The following is a 22,859-nucleotide window of genomic DNA, read 5'->3' on the forward strand; positions in this document are numbered from 1 at the left end:
GGAAGTTAGGGTAACCTTCCCTGAAGTTCAGTAGGATTCCTATCCTGTATAACTGCAGTCACGTCATCTAGCTATTAAACAAGCCTTTGATCTTGTAGGTTGTGCAGACCGCAAGTCTCTGAAGGAGAATTTTTACCAAAATAATTTCCCCTTTTGAATTTTTTACAGAGCAAATACTGTGAGGGGTACACTTCTGCACCCCTCACATAACTTTTCTCTATAGTAAAAACCCAGTAATCCTCTGTGTTAGAATAACTACCACTATCTTATGCTTTTGTAAAAGTATCCCATTTCTTTCAAAACACCAGTAAATCCTGTGATGTTGCCATAAGCAGACTACCAATCAAAACCAGACAGAATTGTAACATCAGCTTCCTCCAAAATTTAGTTTCAAAGAAGAGAACTAATGTGACTGCTTCCATGGTTCCTCTGTTCATTCAGTTTGAAGCTATTAAACTCTGCACTTTCGCTTTTGCCTGTTAAGCACTCTGCATTAGAACCATCAGGTTTAGCGTTTGAAGGTTTTAGCATTTTCCTTCAGCACTTAGGTGCTTCTCCATGAGAATGTGATGGTTTGCCTTGGTTCTTGTTCTCTGCTAGCTTGGCAAAATGTCTCAGGCTCTGATCTTTTTCTCAGTACTTCAGTATCTTGCCTCAAAGCTTCTCTATTGCAAAGCAGCAATACCACAGTTTCTTCGAACACTTTCCCTTCACTGGGGCATTTTGCCTTGATATTGTAGTATATTTATCTCAGTACTTTTCTCTTCCAACCCTGTACCTCTACAACCATGTCTTCCCAACTATGAAATTTTCCTCTAGGACTTTGTTCTAATTCTTTCCTACACAGGCGATTCCTTTCACCTCCATCACAAATTTACCAGGCTTAAGACAGGGCCTGATACATCTTAGCAGCATAACACAGTGCTCCCAGGTAACATACTCTCCTCCATCCCTCCTCTCTACCAAAAAAAAAAAAAAAGAGCAACAATTAGTTAATGAATGATCCTCAGCTCCTGACACAGAAAGTTATTGCAGTGAGATTTGCCTGAGTTGTGTTGTTTTTCTGATACATCACAAAATCCTGGGAAGAAATTCTCATGAGAATTTTGTTGCTCCCAGTTGGGTACTCTGTTCGAGTGGTACTGTCACCAATACTACTGGTGTAATGTTGTTGTTAGTTCTGTTATTATTTTATGCCTACTTGGAACATTGTCACTCTTCTTCATATCAAATCATAAGATGCTTTTCTGTATTTACAGTCAGAAAATACTAATAGGAGAATGACATTAAGCTTCAGTTCTTTCACAGTATACCTGAGTCTAATGTTTCTTAGTGTCAGTGTTGGTGCTTTCTTTTAGCAAGAAATGATCGTGTAGAATTCCAAATTTCAATATACTAACCCTTCATGGATCAGTGTCAAGTTCATACTGACAGTGTCACAACAAAAATATACTAATAAGGATGCATTTACAAACCTTTCTCCAAAGTTGGCCACTTCACTGAGCAATAGCATCACAGATACATGCACAAGTTAATATATTAGACATTCTCAAAGCAAAGCTAGCAGCTCTTAAACACTGAAAATATTTTGTTTCATTAAATACACCAAGCTGAATTTTTATGTATGTCTGAAAAACAGAGATACTGTAACTTTGAGTGACATATGATAGATACAATCCATGTTTTTTGTAAGTCAGCACAGCTCAAAAGACATCAATCAAGATGTGCACATTTATATAGCTGTAAAAAAGTCTTATACATATATGAATGTTTACACTAGATGCTGTAAATATATTCAGCTCTTTTAACACTGACTTTATTTTTGTAGGACAAAAAATCAAAAATTACAGATTCTTTTCTATCAATAGTTCTAAAAAAAACCAACAACAACAACAAAAAAAAAAAAAAAAAAAAAAAAAAAACAAAAAAAAAACCAGTGGCAGGCTTGGGTTTGGTTTTTTCCCCTCGTGTCAGTGATCTGTTTGTTGGAGCTCTATCATTAACATGCTGGTCGGTAAGATGAAAGAATTACACCAAGATCCCATCACAAGCCATCCAACTTTTAAATCTTACTCCTCAGTAACTGCTGTGCAAGAGAAGGGAAAAACCAAACAAGCAATGAACAACATTCTTATTATAGTCCTCATCATGTCCTAAAAGCAGCAGGGTTTTAAGATAATGGCAACATGCAGCTATTTACAACTTGTTAACCTTAACACTGGGCTCTGAGAAGCAAACTATCTGTGCACTAGCTCACATTTTTCCTAAAATCTTGCAAGCCTTTGTGAAGGAAATAGTCACAGGATTTCAAATCATCTTTTGGAACCTGTTGCTTTCATACCACGAAATGTTCTTTTCAGGGCCCGTATCTATGCAAAACTAGGAGTCAGCGGGAGACAAACAGGCACAGGAAGGTAATAGTGGGTAGTGTATCTGTGAAAATTGGCAAAACGCTTTCCAGTCACCTAGAGCAATGACAGTCCTAATGTAAAGTGATGTAAAAAGGAAACGTAAAGAATCTAAGTTCTAACATGTTGCAACACTGATATTTAAGACATACCCAAACACAATGTCACTAGAAAACATGTCACACGACCCTTCCGTTAATCTTCCACCAATACACTACAGGACAAAAATTATTCTACATGAATGAGTACATTCCTTTATGTTTTGTGATATTTCAGTCACTGCTAGAGCAGACAATGTCCTAATTCTTGTCTTGATTTACCTTCATTGTCAGTCGCTCTGTTACAAATGCCGTGACTGAAGTCTGCTCAAGAGGATTCTGCACATAGGTATTTCAGGTCAGAGGTGAATTTTACTGGGTCTGATCATGAGGGAGCGTGCTCAAAACCTGTAAGCCCAATGTTTAGCTCAGACTATGGACATGTTACAACTTTTGTGGCCACAGCGTGTCCATGCATATACATATGAAACACACACATGTGCTTTTAATACCAAAAAAATCCCCAAAACTGCACACACACATCTTGAAAAAAAATACTCAGTGGCAGGTAATCTTTACAAAATATTAGGAAAATTCAGCAGAAGTATCAATCCTCTTGGCATCACAATAATTTTATTTTGGGGTCCTGAATATTCCCAGTGGGACAGTAAGACCAGATTCACAGCTATGTACTGAACTGGTAAAATCATGTTGTGAATGGCAGTGTCAGCTGAAACACATACTATTCATAATGATGAGGCACTGTGAATACAGCAGTTTGTTATGCATATTATTTGCAAAGGGTGCGACCTCTTGGAAAGCTGAATGAATGCAAAACTACTGTTGTTATGCTCAACAGATGCGGTTAGGACACAGTTCACGTTTCGTTGTTATCCAGATTTTCAGTGCATTTGTGCTTCATTGAAGAGTTACACCAACAAAACAAAACTAATGCCAAAATTCACCCGAACTACAAACAAACTGTCATCTTCATGGCAGATCTAGAGCTTTCTGAAGAAGCAGGAGATATTAACTCCAACAAAATGTTCAGAGGAATCTTAAATGACCAATTTGAAAGTTTGAAGCAACAATTTTTGATAAATTAGTTCATAAATATTTATCTGCATTTTATCTTTGAGCAGTATATTCAAAACTGTTCCCTTCACTGCATCTGTAATACTTCAGATGAAAAAAACTCAAGGATTAAACAAACTGTTTCATCACAAATTATGAGTTTTTACTAGCATGTTGCTGGTTCAGTCGAGCTTGAGTGAGTAATCAAGGGTACGAAGTGCCTCATGGAAAGGCAAGCCTTTTAGCAGTCCTGTGCTGTCACTTTTTGAATTACCAAAAAAGTAACTTGCCAGAGGATTGAGCTGTTTTTTTTGTAATTTATTTAATCTACAGACCTTTTATTAATTCATTTTTATTTAATTTAGAAAATCTGATTTTCAACATAAGGCCCTCTAAGTTGATTAACTATGCAGTAAGGATTTTTTCTTCCACTCTAATGCTTTCTCTAATCGTGAAACGAAGGAAATATTAGTCTCAGGCTTCTTCCCTGCAAATTCAGATCAATGCTGTCTTACCTATGAAATTCTCCAAACAAAATAGTGAAACTGCTGCTCATCTTGCAAACAAGACTTACTTTTAATCGTACTTTTATTTCATTACCTAATGCAGCAGTACAGACCATTTAAAGAGAAACAGCTTTTTGGTTTGTAAATCATCTTCAAGGTTTCTGTTTCATAAGAAATGTACAGATAACTCACATTCATCTTCTCTTTAATGACTACTCCCAGTAGAATGTTTACAGCTTTTTTAACCTGTAAATCTGATGAATCTCTCAAGAGATTCATTAAAAACTTGAACAGGATTTTCTTCTCTTACAACAAACAATACTCTGGTAATACCTTCTAATAATGAACACATTCCAAGGGAAATTGAAAACCTGTGATTTCCCTATGGTTATACAGCCCATATATATTACCCATGATGGCAGCTATACATTTACATTACACTGTCTTGCCTAGCTATGATTGCATGAAGTATCTTTTGAGACTTTTTTAACGGTGATTCAATCAAGAGCAGGATCAGAACAACAGTGAGTTTGTGGGTATCTTCTTATATTTGCATTACGCTAGTTTCTGGTAGTTGCACCAATGCAGAACCAAAGAGAATCTGTTAATATATGTGTGCCTTATTCAGAGCATTTAATACAAAGTTTCTACAATTAACCCTTGTAATATCTTAGTAGAGACAGCCTGGATTATCACAGGAACAGTGTTAAGTAGCTCACTTTATATCCAAAGCTGACCGTGTGTGGTTCTGTGCCCTATTCCCGATTATCAGTCAAGGAACAGCTTTTACTAAATTATCACGAGTTCACGCTGGTTCATCGGGGCATTTCTTTTATTAATATTTGTCTCGTAAAATAGCCCATCCCTGAAAACAAGATGGAAAAAGTCATTGGTAAATGTTCCCAGTCGATGGCAAAAATAGAAAACCTCAATGATAAAGAGTACCTGAAAACCAGTTCACGCTCTCCTCCACACAGTGAAAAAAAAAGGCAAAAATTATTTTCTGCCCAAGATGACTAACTCTACTGACATTTTTATGTTCAGCACCATCAGGATTGATCACCTCAAAGCACGCCTAAGCCTCATGTCTGAAATAGGAACTAACAAGCATGGAGTGCATGTTGCAGATCTCTTTCTATGGCATACATTTTTTCTGTAGAATATTCTGCCTATTTAGGAAATTCTACAAATAGATCAGCACTTTATTATTAAATTTCCTAGTGGTGGAAGAACAGTCCCTATGTAGGGTCCCTCCCAGAACTCAGGGAAACTTCAGTTTAGCTTCTTGGCCTGCCGAAGGTTTCCTTGTATACCATCTGCTCTTCTCATTTACTTAAAATCCACATCTGCAGGGTTCTGAAAATATCAGACTGAGGGTGTCTAATGGTGCAAATGCAATACAGCCTTTTACATGCATTCATGAAGATAAACAAATAATTAGGATAAGAAACTTTCTTTCCTCAATGTAATCTGAAGGAAACAATCCATCATTGCAGAACAACTATGTTTAATGACCAAGCAACTACAAATGAACTGCAAGCAGTGGAGTTCTATTGAAATAATTCAGTGACACCTAAGTATTTTTCAAGGGAAATAAAGTGGTCTTGTTCAGACAGCAGAAACAAAACTGATAGTGAAATGGTACAGCAGGAGTCAGGGATGGAAAATACTAAATGAGTAGGTGCAGTATTCTGCTGAGCTTTCAGTGTAAAGTTGGCCCAAATAAACCAACACACCCCCATGGAAGTAATTTTTGACCTAAATTTCAATTAAATTTTGCATATGCAGCATTATAATTCTTCTAGACATTTAAAATGTACCAATGACAACATGTTATACAGACACTATGGAAAATAAATGAAAATACCTGAAATTAAGAAATAATTTAATCTAGTTTTAACAAAAAAAACCAACAACAAAATACTAGTTCAGACTCAGGCACTTACATCACTACTTTCCAGTGTCCAATTTTTGTTTTGACTGCATGCTTTGACAAATAATTATGTGATGAAACAAGGGATAAATTAGAGCTTCTGTAATAGTACAGATCCTTTTTAGAGAATTTTAGGAACTTTGGTGTTATTTACAGTGGCCTTATATCTAGTGAAAGTACTTAAATTTCTTTCCATAAAAATACTGTCTTTTCTCAACCTCAACTTATCCTCTTATTCGCACAGTCCATACATTGTTAAGTCCCTCTCTGGAAACTGCATTTCTTGGATTTTTGTAGGGAACCCCTCAGTCAACCTCCAGACACTCTTGTGGTAAAAAGCACTAAACCATCAACATGAAGCATCAGCGAACACTTCACAAATACAAACAAAATTACATTCCACCTGATGTGTCCACTCCAAAAAACCCTCAGGAAAAAATGAATGAACAACTTTGTCTTACCGCTTTGAATGCCAACTAACTTAGGTCTTGCAGGACTAAGGGAAAGGAATCGGTCTCAGGTTTTATTGTTCTCAGCTCAGTTGCTAAAGCTGAGGCTCCCTGCTTTCCAGTTGTTTTTTACAGAAGGATAAAAACATACAGCAGGTCTTCCTCAGAAAGAGAAAGGAAACTAGAAAGTGTTTCAGGGATCAAAAGCAGTACTTTACATTCAGAACAGCGCTGTAGAAAAGACAGTTGAAAGACTTGTTGAAGCGGCAGCCTGTCTGTGTAACCTCGGTTCAAGGAGGCTTCCGAAATGACACCAAATAGCAAATGCTGAGACAGGAATAGCAACGTTGAGATCCACATCCAAGAACAAAAGCAACAGCTCTCTTCTGCTCACTAAGCAGGTTCCTCTTTCTGTCCTGTTCCTCACTTCTTCACTACTCCTTGTACAACCAGAATGCTATACCCTTGCTAGCTCCTTAATTTGAGCAAGAAATCACAATCTGGACAAAGCACAAAGGTATCACCTATGATAAAGGAGTCTCTTTCACAGAACCACAGAGAAGTTCAGCCTGGAAGACACCTCTGGAGATGCTGTCTAGCCAAACCTGCTTACAGTGTCTAAATTACATCAGGTTACTCAGGGCCTTAGGTCAAGCTTTGAAAATCTCCAAGGATTCCTCTAAATATTAAGTAAATGTTTTTGTAGTATGCAAAAAGGAGAAACCGCTTCAAGTATTTCTTTTGATTTACTACAAGATTATCTCATGTGCTTGCAGCTTCAAATCATTCATACTTTTTATCACTAGGAAACTCAGATGAATACACAGTTAAGGTTCAGGAAAATAGAAAATGGCAAAGGATCTTGTGCAAACCAGCTTGCATAACCCAGCCTAAAATCACACTGATGTCAAGGACATCGGGCAGCTCTACATATAGGCAGAAATATGTACCTACAACTAGGGCAGCCATTTACAAGGTCCTCCATAAAACCGAGTAGGATCTCCAAAATCTGAGAAAGAAATTAGCTGTTGACAGCCCACAAAGGGTTTGACACGTTTCTCCCTCCAAAACAGTTACGGCTGAGGCTGTAAGAACTGCATCACTCAAAGCTGTATGTATTAAAACAAAAGAAAAGGAGGAAAATCTGCCATAACTGTGGATCACAAAATGATGGAAGGCTTCCTTAATTTGTTCTTATGGATCACAAAAAAGTTTATTGAACATTATAATTCCCTCAGCGATCAGACTAAGAAACGTCTGAGCATATCTAACGTTTGTGAGAATCATCAACACGTATTTTACTACCATAGAAGTGTACTGAAGCCGTTTCCAAGAGTATTTTGAAATTTCACCATTTCAACTTCACCGTCCCTTCAGGGATTCCCTACACTTTATGTGTCTTCCCAATCAGACAAATTAGTAACAGTGTTACATATTTATTATACATACATATAGTCACATATACAGCAGTTAAAAAGATATCCTGACCAAGTTAGCACTTTAATCACTGAAGCACCCCAAATTTTTCAGAAGGTAGTTTCTGTTGGTTGATTAATACCTCACAGTTCATCAGATGAGCAAAGCGATACTTTTGCTTTAGCAATGACTAAATCAAGACATAGATCCAATACTCTGAAGTGACTGAATTTTCAGAATTTAGTTGATCTCGCAATAGCCATACCACACCACCTGCCAGCCTCATCTAAATCACTTACTCTAAACCTTTTTCCAATGATTTCTTTCAAGCTTTTTTAGCGCTTATAATACAATAAAACCTAAAAGTACTGTACCTGCCAAAATGAATTACATATAAGGAACTGAGACTGTGCAGTTTTTGAAGACTGATGTTGCACTATTTTTTATTTCAGTTATTATTTTTAAATACTCATTTTTGATAAGTGCAGTACAACAAAAATACAAACGTTAAGGGGACTTATAACAAGTGGCACATGTATGAAGCCAGGCTAAGCTTTCATCAGACTTAACAGGAAAATATTCTGGGGGTTTATGTTTTCCCACTCATGTTAAACAATAAAAAAAGCCTGAAACCTGCATTAACTTCACAAAATAATATATACATATATATATATCTCCAAAGAAAGCAGCTACTGAACAAACTGTGTAACACAATATACAAAGCTAAGCAGTCCCAAACAACAATAATGTTTTGTTAATTAAGGTTTTTTTGGTACTTTAAAAATACCCTACACAGTGATTCCAAAGAGCACTACTCCAGCTCAGAACTGGAGCCAAATTCCATTCATATCGTTAGAAACTTCTCACTGAATTCGAGCTGTGTAATGCAATACAATCACAAAAAGGACTGCCCTATCACAACAAATTTACCAGTGGATTTACCTCTTTCTCCAACTCAATGGATACTATGGTGGGTTTCAGGTTTAGTCCACCATTCTATAATGAATAAAAATAAACAATTTTTATCATAAATTCAGGCAAAATTCAGTCAGTTCTGTTCCATTTTATAAACTCTTCCTTCAGCATTTTAACTTCTGTTTATTGTCTCAGTTTGTCTGACTGGGTTTTAAAGTTTAGATGCAAAGTAAAAAGGATCTCTTTTTCTGACTGGAATTCATGCTTAGCATGATTGTCTCAAAATATAACCAGGTTTTTTTCCAGTGCTGAAGGTTCAGCTCCGTAACAGTTCGTTAACTGCACGGGCTGGGCTGGGTGATGTCTAACTGTGTGTGTTTGATGAGCCACAAAATACACACTGTAAGTAAGAAGTTAGAGGCCCCAAACTCTCCCAACATCACGATACTCTACAGCTTTACTATAATCGATTCAATGTTGTGGCAGCTTTTCTAAATCTGCTTCTCCTCCTCTCTATTTAAGTATTTAAAATCTGCTTGAATAAAATAAAGTTGATAAAAAGAATATAAACCTTCCTTTAAAAGTTTATTTTGTGCAGCTCTGGTACAGACTGCAAGTTTTTAGCTGAAGTCCATAGTTTGCTTTTGATAGAGTTGAGTTCCACCACATTTTGAATATTGGATGCAACTAGTTTTAATGTCCCTAATATTCAAAGAAATATAAGATTTCTTTGTACAGTTGTACAAATTTTGTAACTTTGTACAGTTTGTACAGATGAAGTACAAACTGATACTATACCCAGTCTTTAACAAAAATGGTAAACTTTTCAAAAACACTTAAAAGATTCCTGAAAGCAGACGAGCTTCAGGCTCTTTCAGAGTCCAACTCACTTTGAAAATCAGACTTGTATACCCAGACTATGGAGGTGCTTTTGAAAATATTAGTCCGTCTCAGTTCCACGGTAAAAATTCTTAGCATACTGCTTTCGAACTTCATTTAACAAAGTTAATGCAAAGACACATTGTTTTGAAAGAATTGAAAGAAAATTAGTTTCTGTATCATTGAAAATAAAGAATAATCTGTTACTATTTTATACTTTTTTACTCGTCGTAAAAAGGAGGCAAGTGTTACTAGCAAGTTCACACCTACGTGTTAAAATGACACTGCTAGTTCTTTTAGAAAGTATCATTCCATTCTATAATATTATGCTCTAATAAACGATTTAGTCAAATTTCAAAAATGAGAAAGAGTGGGCACCATGTAAATTCAATTTTCTTTGTTTTCAGGGAAAGGAGAAGGAAGCAGGATTTTTAAAGTGCTTTTATTAAAACATTCAAAAGTGACACAGGCAACACCCAAACTCTTTAGAGAATCGTTGGTATTTAGTCACCAAGAATCTCTCTTCCTTTAGCACACAGCTTCGGGTGGTTCACCGATGCTCCTGGCTCCATGCTGGCACAGCACTTCAGCCAGAAGATATTACTGGTTTGTTTCTCACCACAAGGTTACCAACGCTCCACACATCCTAACCTTATTCCTGCTTTCAAAGAACAACGGTTCCTGACCACACGCTAGTGATACATTTCTTGGGCACAGACTGTTCATGTCTTTGCTTTCTGACTTACATTCACTTTTTTTAAAGTGGTCAGCTTTTTTTCTCTGTGATATGCCAAATGTCTTTACCCCCCTCTGTAGCTTGAAACACCTTGAGTGCATGTTCTGTGAACTCACCTCAGACATACTTTGTGTTATGCTTTAGGGTACTTTCAGAGCAGTTCTTGAAAATAGTTTTCTTTGTGGATGTAGCTAAAGCTAAACTGTGAAAGATAAACTGCTATTTGACTGAACATATTGTCAAAAAATAAAGAAATATAACTGACGGCCCACAATTCTGTAGTCTTTTGAAGAAGTATTTTAAAGCATTTTTTTGTTAAGAAAGTGTGGCTTACAGTGTTTCCCTAGATATGTTTTCTTTTAAAAAATGAGAGGGTGGGGGAAGAATATGTTAATACCAAAACTGTTAACAACAGTTCCATTTGGTAGTCATCATTATTCCAAATTTATTATATAAATTAAAATACATTTATTTTCCACTAAGGACCCTTCTAAATTCCTTCAGATTTAACTAATGCCATAAACAATTAAACACGTACACATATGTGATTCTTTTCCCTCAAGTTTATGGTGGAGTCATGGAAGACAAAGTAGTAACAACTGCTATTTCAGCTGCTGTTCGGCCAGAGGAAAAGACCATTCTCAATTATCTTAGAAATCTATAACAAACGAAGTAGGACTACAATCCCCTTGATTTACTTTATATCTAGTTTTCTTTAATAAGTCATCAAATTTCAGATCTCCTGAACATGAATTTTAAAAAGAATTCTCTGATAATTAGACATGAACATACACTTGTCTGACAAGCACTTAACTGATCTCCTGTAGTAGAGTCTCAATTACAGGAAACTATTATGAAACCCATAGTAGCTGGAATCCATTCATTCGGGTAAAGTCTCACAGGTGGACAAGGCAGAGAGATGAAGAGAAGATGAATTTTATGCATTTGATTCCCAATTTTCATCCCCAAAATTATTACTGTGTTGCCTTGTATTTTAGGTCTTAATTTCCAACACATTGCCACAAACATTTTCCAGGGGTCAATTAAATGACTGACAAAGTAAAGCCATGACTCCATTTAATGATAGCTTTCGTTTCATGCCTTGTATCTTGCATATATTTACAAATTACTGGCAGCAGCTGTAATCTGAACAAACTACTACAGTGAGGGCCCAAAGTGTTTGAACCCAGAGTTCCATACGCAAATTATAGTTCCTGTTAAGTCACCATTTAATGAAGTTTCAAAACACTGCAGTTCTTCTGCACTTCTCCTTAGGGACTGCTACAGCACGCTCTTTGGCTATTTAACATTGGCAAGTCAAGTCTAGGTCTTTCGTCATAAACATCCTACAAGTCCTAAGAAAATCCCTTTCCGATTTGTGAATCCAACCTGCACCCTGACATACTGCTTCGGTCCATTTCAGGGAAAAAGCCACAAGCATCCCTGAGTAAAACCAACGATCCAGTAACTGTGTGCCTGTCAGGACACACAGTTTCATGCTTGTTTGTCGAAAGACAGGAAGATACATCTGTTTATAATTACAAAAGCAATCACAAAACCTGCATCAATGACTAAACATCATGGGTTTAAGCTCTGACTTCCATTAGCAGAGATAAACACCATTTTCCTCTCCAAAGCCATGCAACTTGCTTTCTCAGGAGGATCCCCAATACGCGACCTCCTAACGAAATCTGAGGGGCAGGGAGTTGAACTCTCTTATACCTGTTCCCTGTGCTACATGTTAAAGGAACCCGCAGCTCTGTCATCCCCCAAATATTTTTTGCTTCTCTTTTGGCGGGCCGGTATGCATCATGTGTGCCAGGGACTAAACCTGGAATTGAAGACAGTATGTAGCTTTAGTGTGACCACATATGTGACCATAGATCCAGTAGATCATAGATTTCCATACATATACATTTATTTATTTAACAAGATAGCACAGAGCAATAACAGTGATAAGTACTTGGTTAAATGAAATATGCTGTGCCTGAAGCATTCCGAACTTTTACTTGATTTTTTTCTTCCCTTTAGCCTGTATTTCCTGCTACTTCAGTAGACAGCATAAAGCACACATAATTGCTAATTAAAATCTTACAAAAATAATAAAACTATGTCCTTAAGGATGTAACAGATAAACACTGCTATACAAACAGACTACATCACCGGTGACATCTTCTTTCTAGACCAGCTTGGAGGCAGAAAACCATCCCCCAAAACACCCATATCAAATCAAAGTAGTAGGCAACACAAGATGTTCCTCTGGCAGGAAGATGAAGCAGAGAAAGGTCCTTAGCACAGTCAACTGCCACAGTAAACCCCACAGTGACAGGTTTCAAATACAGTGGGCCATGTCTGTGTATAATTTCACTACTGAATTTGCAAGTCTCCAATAATTTCCAGGTTCATCTGTCTTTCTGAGAACATACTTGGCTCTCTGCTGCTGTGGTTATGCAGGTTTTCTTGAAATTATATAATCCTTGCAGAGTCTATCACAACTCAAATGAAGGAAAACGACAGTCATTTAAAAAGAACTTAACTGTAAAAGTTAGTAAAGCACTTGCTGTTAAACAGGGTAAGTCCTGCCATCCTTGCAAGCAAAACTCCTCCACAGCAATGCCCTCTATACCACACTAACATGCTGAACTCCTAAACAAGTGGCAGAAGTTAAAAGTATGTACGCCAGGTAACGCAAGGAGCAATTATTGAAGGCCCTGTTGCCACAGGATTTTTTTCACAGACTGCAGGGAGCTTTGGCTTAGGCATAATCTTAGAGAATTTATGGGAAAGCATTTACTTTCTAAATGTATCTGAAATAATTTTCAACAGGATATTTATTAAAAGCAATGACAAAAGACTTCAAATGAAAAGAATTCTTAACTATGACACTACTACAGAAAACATTTTGCAATTTCAAATTTACTGTCAAAACCGACCATGATTTCATTGTACCTACAGACTAAATTCCAGTCATTTTTATCTGTACTGTAGCTTTTACATTAACTTTCCCTGGACCTTCACGAAACCTGCCATGCAAGTGAGGTCGGTTTGGTGGGAGTCTCTTCATTCAAATATGAAACCTTACTGCGTGACTGTGAAAACATCAGCCACTTCCCTTACTTGGAAACACAGTATTTTTTTTCTAAAAAGAATTTGAAAATATGTATGTGTGTATATATATATGTATGTATATACATGTGTAATACCTATCTTTCATTCACATGTGCCAGAGGTGGTAAATATGGTTATCACTCAAAATGTGTTTTCCACTAATCCCACTCTTTTTCACAACATAACACCTTAAAGGCAAATTTAAGGACCGTTTTAAACTCTTCTTTCAGTGGAGTGTTTAAATGTGCAAAAGCTATCGAAGCTTTTATGTTTCCTGGTAAGCCACTCTACTAATTTTCAGACAGTAATTGAAAAAGACTGTTTTAAACCTATTTTCCTTACTTTACCATTGGAAAATGAGAATGGGAGTCTCCTCACAGATCTTAAGGGACACTCAGATTCCCATTTCCACCCTAAATTTCCTGCTTCATATTATTTTCCTGTATATCTGCAGCAAGCATGAATTTTCAGAAGATCCAATAAAGGTATAGTCAGCACTACCTCACCACACTGAAGACAGACAACGGTTACATAGTTCCTCTCAGTGATCTCATTGCAGAATAAGGTAACTGGGACATAAAACTATTAATCTGCCTTACGAATTTTGTAGTTAAATGAAAAAATTTTCATTCAAACAATACTCATATTTCATCCAATCTAAAACCCCTGGGATACAGCAAGCTGTACCTTGAACCTACTACTTGAACACAGGTACTACACAGCATGTGCAACTGTAACATCGAATCCACCTGTATTTTTAATTGTAGTCTTTTCACTTCTAACCTGAAATATACAGAAAGTTACTATAAGCATTCACATACTTCACTGTTGGAAGATGGCTATCTAAGCGAGACAGGCAATTGTAAAAGGTTTTGGGATGCTTTAGAAGAAAGGGTTCTGTTTAGGTGTAACGTGACATTAGTCGGGCTGGCTGCCCCTGGGATGGGAAGTGTGGTTACTGCCGTGGCTGCTCTCAGGTGGGCTACCTGGCAAGTGTGCTTTGGCAGCAGCATCTCCCAGATGCTTCCAACACCTGTATCAGACAATCAACATGATCCAAAAAAGTATAGTTCTTTTTACAATATTGGAAGGTTAATTTCACTGGTTAAGATACGGGGTTTGGGGTTTTGATTATTCTTGTAACTTAACCCTCAAAAGAACTAACTGGAAGAATGCCAATGGCATTAGTTCCAATGCAACCTAAACCTGAACCACCAAACCAAGATCTGACTAATTCCTGTTTGGGGCCAGTGCTGTTCTCCTTTAAGAAAAGCCCTACTTGTCTGCTTAGCAGTCACAGGCCCCTTGAAAATCCAGGTATGAACACTCACCTGGATCCATAAGCAGCTTTCCAAATCTGAAAGGACTTTTCTTCCCTTTTCATCTCAATTTTTCAGGCAGGCATTACTTTCTCCTAAGCTTTCTATAAATTCAACTTAACAGTGCTCTATTAGCAAATGCCAAATGTTACTGTACTTCATTGCTTAGGGTATCTTTTTTTTTTTTTTTTTTGTTACTATATGAATGTGTTTAAGTTAAGCTTAGAGGCCGCCTTTAAAACTAGCTGTTAAATTACTAAGCAAATGGGTGTTTTAATGGAAAGACTGACATATCCTTAACTATGGGAGTGTGAATGGCTCCAGTATGAGGTTACTCAAGTCCACCTAGAATACAAATGCAATACAGGACCACAGGTTCAGATCTTTGATCTCCTTTTTTGCAGAGGCTGTAAAGTATAAAGCCAATTCCACTGAGCAGACAGTACTACACTGAATATAAATTATCCTTTAACCATAGCAAGGCTCACATTTAAAGAAATGCTGCAAGGATGAACAATGCAGTCATGAAGCTGAGTTCTTCTGTACCAAAATACAGAGCAAGATCTGCATGAATAACCGTGGTTTCGGAAGACAATTTTTTCCTCAGCTGTTATTTGATGAAAAATAGAGTCAAATCTGGAACATTTGTAGATACAGAAGTACAATTAAAGCACACTGCTTGCTTTTTCTATTAAAAAAAAAAAAAAGTGAGCTAGGAACACTTGCTTTATTTTCCAGATTAGGCATCATTCCCCCAAGAAGCATAACAAATGATTTTAAAATGTGGAAACCAACAGTCTCAGCTGAATATGGCTTGAAATTTAAACACATCTTTTCCAGATATCTCTTTAGAGGAAGAACCTTCTGCCTACTGAGCTAACACTAAGCTCCCTGGAGTTTAGCCATGAATATTCTAAACCCATCTCTTACAATTCACTCGAAATCATCTTTTGCCAAAATAAAATGCTTAAGAGGAATTCAACACACTTACGCTGGGTTTCTTCATTTCATTTAAAATAAGTGTATCCATCTCAACTTTGTGCCAGATACACAGCAAAAGAGGCTGAACTGTGGAGCTATCACCTCAGATTTTGTACACAACTCAAACGGGGAAAGAAATTACTTCTGAGAACACTGGATATTTGGTTTTGGTTTAATCTATGTAATTTTGTATTTAACAGCTCTCTTGCAGTTACAAATACTGCCAAGTATTCTTACAGGAATTTCTCCACTGCTTCCCTCAGTCATAACTTAGGTGGTTACAAGAAACGGAGCTTTCCCACTCTGTGATGATTCTTTGTATGCCAACTTTGTGCATGTGGAAATATTAGTAAATAAACAATTTTAATTTTTTTCCTATCTTACCTCTTTCGACCTGTGTAATCTAGCAGATCAATGCTACTTCCACCACTGCTGAGAAGCAAAAAGTTAAAATTTAGCTTTGGGTTAATCTTTTTGTTCTTTTTAGGTTTCCTTTCAGTAAGGCTGGAAGAAGGTGCTCTTTTGTGGCTCAGTTCTCTACGCCAGGATAAAATTTAGCACAAAAAGAATGCGGGGGTGAGTGGATAATATCTACTGTCCTCAGCTCTGCTTTGGTTCAGTAAACTTGAACATATTCTCCCCTCCTTTGCCAACTGAGATAAGGAGCAACGATTACTCAAAATGTATGATCAACTCAAGCTCGAAAAGAGGGGATCAGACAGTCGGCTCCATCTCTCTCTCAAGCTCACAGGTTTTTTCAGTGTCCGAGAGGGGCAAGGAAGTCCCTCCTTGCCTCTTGACACACACCTCCCGGCTACTTCTTGCAGGCAACTACGCCAAGGTTGCAAAAGGAAAATGAGATAAATCCTCTGCTTTCCGGATCGCCCATAAGGTTCCTGCAGGCTGGAAGCTTTGTGCCATCATGGTAAAAGTCACAAAGGAGCCATCCTCCTCTTCCCCAAATGTTAAAATTCTCTCCTTGCCTTTCCGTGGTCTCTCCACAGCTGAAACCAAGAATTCACTGGACACCACTGCAATGCCTCTAACCTATTCTAACTGTAACCAGAGCTTGGGTAAATTAAAATCTATTTCAGCTTGATCTGGGGTTTATCCCATTCCAGTGCTCCACATATACAGCAACTTTAAGCTTACAGACATCCATCCCTTCATGGTTCAAGAAAATCCTTCAATCAAAGAACTTCATTTACAATCCAGCATAGTTTTTGCTTTCTCGTCTCTCCACAGCAGCTAGGCATTTTGATGCAATCCTCATTTAATGCAATCTCCATTACAGGATTATGATCACATCAATAAAATGTTCCATATGGTTTTTTCACCACCACCCCCATCCCTCTCCCTCTCTCATTAATACTAGGCACTATATCTGAAAAAAAAAAAAACAAATCCAGCAGGATGATGGGATGCTCTGGGGAGGTAGCGGGGGTTACACATTCAACACAACGCAGCAGCCAATGCAAACTGCCCATCGGAGACGGAGACTGTGGATCTCCTCATTCCAGAGCTGCGCGAGTTGGCTCGCTGTCCGCACAGATCACGACCATGCGATGCTACCAGACTAAAAATAAATATATCTTTTGCCACCACTTGTAAGCTCCGTGGACTTTCCACAGGAGCAGCCTCTCATTTCACTTGAGCGGTTCCAGCCCTCTCGATACTGTTCTGGATGAACTGCTGCTGCTCTGCTGAGATAGCGTAGCAAAGGATAGAAAAATCCCTCTTTTCCCCAAGCCCCCTTCTTACCTTCCGTGCCTCCTCTGCACAAGATGCCAGTCCGCAGGAGCTCCTCAGCGCATCACCCGGGCGGTTGGAGCCGCGGAGGCTGTCCCGCCGCATGCAAGTTACACCGCTCCGCCACAGCGAATCCTCGATGCAAACCGCACCGCTGCTTCCCGTGCAGGGTGCCGGGCGCCTCCCGGGGCGGCTTCCGCACGGGGAATGGAACCGTAAAGGGGGGAACGGGGGGGGGAGGGGCGGGGGGGGAGGGGCGAGGGGAAAAATAATAGTATCCTAACTTTTAGGCAAGCCTGAGTTTGTTTTATTTCTGTTGGGTTTAGTTAATGATCAGCTTTTGCAGCTGCAGCGGGAGGGGAAGCAGTGGCGCGCCGGCAGCCCCGCGCCGCTCCGCAGAGGTCCTGCCGCGTAACCGAAGTTGCGCGGAGAGACCCCGAACTCCGCGGCGCTCCGCCGAGCAGCGCGGCACCGGCACCGGCAGCCCCAGCCCTGCCCAGCCGGGCGCGGGGGGAGCGGGGCGCGGGTCCCGCCGCGGGGAAGCCGCCGCCGCTGGGCGCTCGGCCGCCTCCCGGCGGGGCTGCTGCTGGCCCGGGCGGCGGCGGCGGCGGCCCTGGGGGCGCGGGGCTGCGCTGCCGGCGGCGCCCCGGACCCCGCGCTGTCCCGGCGGCGGCAGCTCCGGCTCCGGCTCGGCTCTGCCGCGGCCGCCCGCGCCCCGCTCTGCCGCTGCCAGCCGGCCCTCCCCGCGGCTGACATCACCGCCAGGAGGAGGGGCGACGCCGGGGATGCGAATCGCCGAGCCGAGGGGGGTTCCCCCTCCCGGAGCCGCCCTGCCTTTGCCTCTCGGAGAATCCCCCGAAAGCGGCGCGGTGGCCGCTCCGCCGCCTCGCCGGGGGGCGGCCCCAGGCCCAGCCGGCGCCCCCCGCGCCGCGGCACAGGCCCAGGCGGCCGGCGGCGCTCCCCGCTCGGGGCCGGGGAGCAGCGCTCGCAGCCCGGGCAGCCCCGCGCCGGCGGCTCGCCCCTGCGCCCGGCTGCGCCCGGCTGCCCGCGGCACCGGCGGGGCGCGGGGGAGGACGGGGCACCTCGTCCCGGCCCCCGCGGGGAGCGCGCCCGTGCCCGTGCCCGCGGAGCGGCTGCCGTCCCCGGCTCCCCGCGCTGCCCCCCGCCGCCGGCAGCCGCTCCCCCAGCCCCGGCGGAGCCCAGGCGGGAGCGCAGCCGCCGGCCGAGCCCCGGTGCCCCCGGCGGGGGGCGGGGGGGGACCCCGCGGGAGGGGGCGGCTGGGCCGAGGGGCGCCCTCCCCGGCGGCGGTTGGGCTGTACGGGCGGGCGGGGGTCCCGCAGGGCCCGCCGGGGGGGCGCCCAGGGAGGCGCGGGGCCGTGCGGCAGCCTCGGGCGGGGCTCGGGGGCGGCCCGGGGTGTCGCGGCCGGGCCCGCAGGGCAGGCGCTGTCCCGGCCCCAGAGCCCGGCCCGGCGGGGCGCGGCCGGCGAGCGCGGCGCCGGTGGCTGCAGCGGGGAGGGGGTGCCGGGGAGTTCGGCTGGCTGGGGGTGCCTGCGTGAAAATGCAGTTTTAATTAATAGTTAATTTGTGGTGTTGATTTTAATAATTTTAGTATCTTGAATTATTTGCAGTATTTTGCTAGGTGCCTGCAGTAGGCACTTCTCGGTGAACACAATAATTATTAGGAAATAATTTAGCAATTTTTCGGCGCTCTGCTGTTGGGGGAGGAGAGGCCTTTAAACTCTTTCCCGAAGAACAAGAAAAGAAATTGCACTTGCCCTGACAGCACAGCGTTTTGCTTATGTCTTTAAAAGTAATATGAAAATGTATGTGAATGCCTTGTTTTACCTTCCTCACTGCAGCAAGATGTAGGTGATGTCTCACTTTTATTGCTAAATATAGTTTAAATGCCAGAATTTCTCTGAAATAAACGTATCTAAGAGGGAGGATGAGAGAGTTCTAAAAACAGCTTCTAAAAACCCCCAGTCATTCAGTGAATTGTATCCCTCTTACCTGTTAACTCATGTATTCAGTGAGGTTCTTTGACTATGGACTCGCAGGAACAATTGCATGGCCATTAACCACACTCAAGTCCTACAGAACAGATGCAATTCCTTTTCTTCTAGGTTGTATTTCTACATCATACCTCAGTCGCCTGCTTTGACCAAATGCCTCACTGTATTTTACTGTAGCGGGTGCTAAATCCTACGAATTTAGTGAAGTTGTGACTTCATTATTTTTGTCCCATATACACCCTGACAGTAAAGGTACCTCATTATGTACAAACAGAACATTTCCCCCAGATTAAAGTTCACGTCCCAGCTGCAGCGCAGCACGATGCTGAGAGTAATACCCACCACTCAGTTATACTTATTCACCAACATTTCTGAGCATTTTCTATTAAAATGTCAAGTAAAGCATATATAAACAACAAAAGGACAAAACCTAAAATCGGCGTGCGGCTATGGGTGTTTGGTATACATCACGCTGATGGCGCACAGATGAGGACCGGCTTTCAGTCCTCTCAATACATATTCCATTGAGCTCTCGTCACAGTGGTTTTCTAAAATAGCCAAGTCCATAAAAGGCACATCCTAATAGACAACAGTATTTTACACGTCAGAAGAGGCAATTGATGAAGGAATTTCTGCGTATTGTTTGGACACTGTCATGTTCTCGTCCTCCTTGCTTCAGATTAAATACAAATAGATCACTACTTGGAAAAAAAAAATACTGAAGTTTGAATATTACTGGGAAACGAAATGACCTACATGATAGTTTGTCCTGTGCAGGAGCGATCAACTGCGATAGCATCAGCCATTCCAGAAAGGAAAGCAAACAGCATGTCTGGGGGGGATGACCTGTCCTGCTTTTCAAAGTGGTGTCTAAGGATAAGCTACAATGGATTGAGCAGTTCAGCCTCAACTGTGTTTGAAATACACAGCCAGAAGTCCAATCTAGTGAAAACTATTTCATTAAAACAAAAACAAAACAAAAACAAGCAAACCAACAAAAAAAACCCACAAGCAAACAAAACCTCCCAAACAAACAAAAACAACAAAAAAACCCAAACAAGATGGAAAGAGTAGATGGCTTATTGAACTGATGTTGGAGGTGAACTGCTACCCTTGAAAAGGGCAAAACCCCTTTACGAACCAAAGCAGGCGGTTACATCTTGAAAATTGGGAGTCAAAGACAGATTAACTCTGTCCATGTAGCAAATCCATTACTTTGCTATGAACAAAAATCTTTCTGTGTATCGGGAGGTGTTGCTGCTACCCTTGATTCAGATCAAGGTCTAAGTCCTGAAGTTGTTTGTTACTCTGAGCACATGAAGAGGCCCCACAGGAACTATTCACATGTGAAAAGAGCTAGGACCAGAGCCAAAGTTTTGCACACTGTGAAGGTCAAGCTTGCTTCCTTGCTAAAACTTGCACTTAACAGAAAAACTCAGAAATATGGTTTCCATATAGCGCCTTCAGCCAGTTCTTCAGGATGCTGCACGTGCGGTGGCCGATTTAGAGCAATTTGTGTACTAGCAGGGCCCTGTGACTGTGCTGGCTGCCCTGCAGGCAGGCTGCCACCTTGCAGAACGGGGGCTGTCCCTGCCTTTCCCTCATAGCAATTACTGTGGTTCCTCTTCCCAGAGATGCCGTTTTTTTTATAAACTTTTCAAAATGTAAGGAGAAAAGCCTCATAGACATTGTACAGCTATTGGCTTTATAGTTGTCGTGGAATAACCTGTTAATAAAAACGCACTGCCTGTAGGATGAATTCTCAGCATTTTTGCAAAGGTCACATAAAATATATTGCTTGAGTAGCCTTACGTTGGCCACCCAGATAAGTCATGGAGAGGCCACTGTAGATGACAGTCTCGAAGAAAGACCATAATTCACTTTTATGTCTCTATGCAAGAAAATAAGAGACACAAGCCTTCCCTTCACTACTGGGAATGGTATATATGCAGAGGCTGGTGCAGGGAACAACAAGGAGCTACCTTCTCCAGGCTGACAGATAAGGTTGGAGGTCTTTCTCTGCTGAAGGCCTCACACAGTTCTGCTTTGTTTCTTTTTTCCTGTCAGAGCAACAGAAAAACTCAGAAAATAAACTGCAACTGCACTGTACCACATCTGTTACTAGGCTTTTGCCTCAGTCCCAAGTAAGACTTTTATTCTCCATGCACTTAACATGAACAATAGTTTCTTTCTTTCCCTTTTCCCCTGTCCCCATTTACTGGAAATGTAAAATAAATCCCACTTGGGATTTTTGAGCACTAGCACTGTTTTTACTTCTGCTTCTCGATAATGGAAATTCCCAAGTTTTACCTTTTCCAGGAGCGATGTTTATCTACATTGCACCATGATTCATAAATGTGAATTGATACTGTATCTGGACTTCATAATAAATACAAACAGTGGGCCTCTTGCAGTCCCACCTCTTGCACTGGTCTATAATTTACAATGGCTAATCAGTTTTTCTAAATTATTTGTAGAACTTTTTTTTTTTTTTTTTTTTTTTTTTTGCCAAGAAGCTGGCATAACGTCAGGTCAAATCACTTTACATCAAATTCAGTAGTAAACAGGAATGGCAAACACATTAAAAAAAATACCTACAACCACAAATCTCACTGAACAATTGTCACATGACTGTATGGTACCTATTCCTCTGATTTCAAGATTGGAGACATTATACATCTATCGATAATATGTAGGAAGTTTAGGCTGAATTATATTTAGAAGGGTCACAAGTTCTAAATACATACATTTCTGAGGGAGAGCCGGGCACCAGCAGTGTTTATTGTCTTGCAGGGCTATTGCCAGAACAATATTACAAGATGGAGCTTTGGAAGCCTGGTAAGTAGCAGCGGGAGGTAGAATGTGCTAATTTTGTTATCACCTCGGCTGTCAAGTGACAATGTTTTTTAAATGTCATGAATTATGTATAAAATACATTAATTTTTACACTGCACATTTGGAGAGTTTGCACGTGCGTACCAAAAGGGCACGGCTTTGGCACGGGTGCACAAGGCAGGACGTTAGAAAGACTCAGAATGGAACTTGGTGCAGAAGCAGGGGTTTGTGGACCAAGTTCCCTGCTTGACTGCAGGAGATAGGAGCTACGATATCGGTGATAATACAGGTGATATCTTAAGTTGACTTAAATAAGACTAAAATCATACCGAGCCTTTAATCTAGGAATTAATGAAATACCTTTTGTATAATAAGTATTTATCAACTGCCCTTGATAACAGGAAATTGCTCAAGTAATAAAAATCTGCAGAAAGTCTTCATTTAAATTAATTTTGTAAACTTAACAAGTGTTACCCTGTGCTGTTCTCTGCATCTTTAAGG

The 22,859-nt window shown here is 40.8% G+C and overlaps 1 protein-coding gene across 3 annotated transcripts in view; it reads right to left on the reverse strand.

The window, feature by feature from the left end:
- PCDH11X (protocadherin 11 X-linked) overlaps positions 1–18,218 on the reverse strand; it is a 508,536-nt gene extending 490,318 nt beyond the window's left edge. For all 3 annotated transcript variants that reach the window (XM_027800892.2, XM_014277458.3, XM_027800893.2), the window contains exon 1: positions 17,524–18,218. The gene's annotated coding sequence lies outside the window, so the exon portion shown is untranslated. The remainder of the gene's footprint in view (positions 1–17,523) is intronic.
- Between the last annotated feature and the right edge of the window lie 4,641 nt (positions 18,219–22,859).

The sequence above is a fragment of the Falco cherrug genome, chromosome 15 (genome assembly GCF_023634085.1).
Source record: "Falco cherrug isolate bFalChe1 chromosome 15, bFalChe1.pri, whole genome shotgun sequence".
NCBI lineage: Eukaryota > Metazoa > Chordata > Aves > Falconiformes > Falconidae > Falco > Falco cherrug.